Source organism: Lipotes vexillifer, unplaced genomic scaffold (genome assembly GCF_000442215.2).
Source record: "Lipotes vexillifer unplaced genomic scaffold, Lipotes_vexillifer_v1.1 scaffold1491, whole genome shotgun sequence".
NCBI lineage: Eukaryota > Metazoa > Chordata > Mammalia > Artiodactyla > Lipotidae > Lipotes > Lipotes vexillifer.
Window position 1 is genome coordinate 352,707 of NW_006771679.1, and position 1,960 is coordinate 354,666.

The following is a 1,960-nucleotide window of genomic DNA, read 5'->3' on the forward strand; positions in this document are numbered from 1 at the left end:
TACAGTCTTTCCCTAAGGGGGGAAACAGTGGGAAGAAGACAAAGCAAAAGATTTGAGAGTTATTTGGGAGGTAGAATTGAGTGATTTTATGATTTACTGGATTCTATGATGAGGCAGTGAGAGGAAGAGTGAGGGGTGATGGGTAATGCGAACTTTCTTGACTCCAGGTGGTAGGTGTGTATGGGAACTTGGGAAGAAGACTATTGGGATATCCCACTGCGCACACCACAGTGCCCATCAGAGGACTCGCCACACTGTGTTGTAGTCACGTGTTTACCTGTATAATCCCTGCAGCAGACACTGAAGGTTCTGCGAGGGCAAGGACCGAGCACGAGTCTATGGTGTCCATGGCTGGATTGTCTTTCCTTGCACAGGGCTTGGGATTCTCTAAGTGTCTAATATATAATTGCTCTAAAATAGATAAACAACAAGCTTCTACTGTGGAGCATAGGGAACTATATTCAATACCTTGTAATATCCTGTAATGGAAGAGAATCTGAAAAAGAATATGTATACTCTGATATATATGTATAACTGAACCACCTTGCCGTACACCAGAAACTAACACAACATTGTAAATCAACTATACTTCAATACAAAAAATAAAGAATATATAGATGTCAAATGAATGAATGAGTTCTTGTAGTTTAATGTCACAGGCTGTGATATGTTTAAAAATATCATTTTTAGAAAAAGGTTTAATGGGGGCAGTTTAAGATGGATCAGGAAAGAACCTGCTATTATATCTTGCTGCATATAACTGGAGTTACAAAATAGAAGAAAAACAAAGACAAAAAAAATGGAACTTTAAAATGTACTGAACATCAGGAAATGACATGACACATTGGACCCCATGAGTGAAGTGATATTTACTGTCTGTTATGGGTAAGTCTCTTTGTTAGGGTCAGTGATCAAATGTCTGTGTTTGCTCAGGAGAGGCCTGGTTTATGCCCATTTTGCCAAATGAATTATTAAAAATACTCTCTGCACTAGAGTGTTCCTATCAGGACAATATGTTAACTGATCACACTACCCCTAGGAGGTACAAAACATTCCAATTCAAATTAAGAAAGAAGATTGTAATTAATATTGGGTTAGATAGGATTCAGAGCATCAGCAGACAGGCACACAGGGATTTAGGGCTGTCAAGAGAAAATTCACCCAAGAAAATTGCTGGGAGAAAGAAACAAACCAACCTCAGACTCCAAAAAGAGTCAAGAAATCTCTACAAGGAAGATTGGGAGGTTGATCTAGACAGGAGTCTAAAATGGCATCATCTTCAAGATATTACCATCTCTTCTTTCCTTGGTTTGAAATTTCTACCGAAAGAGTCATCGCTTGGGTTTCTACAAAAAAGAGGTGGGGAAGGGGAAGGGTCTTGCTTTCAGAATGCTACTATATTTAAAAAATTATTTTTATTGAAGTATAGTTGATTTACAATGTTTTGTTAATTTCTGCTGTACAGCAAAGTGATTCAGCTATATATATATATATATATATATATATGTTCTTTTTTCATATTCTTTTCCATTATGGTTTATTACAGGATGTTGAATATAGTTCCCTGTGCTATACAGTAGGAGCTAGTTGTTTATCTATTCTGTGTATAATACTTCGCATCTGCTAACCCCAGACTCCCAATCCATCCCTCCCCTACCCCTCTCCTCCCCTTGGCAACAAGAAGTCTGTCCTCTATGCCTGTAAGTTTGTTTCTGTTTTGTAGATAAATTGATTTATGTCACATTTAAATTCCACATATAAGTGATATCATATGGTATTTTTCTTTCTCTTTCTGACTGACTTCAGTTAGTATGATAATCTCTAGGTCCATCCATGTTGCTGTAAATGGTATTGTTTCATTCCTTTTTATGGCTGAGTAATATTCCATTGTGTGTATGTATGTATGTGTATATATATATATATATATATATATATATATATATATATATATATATATATA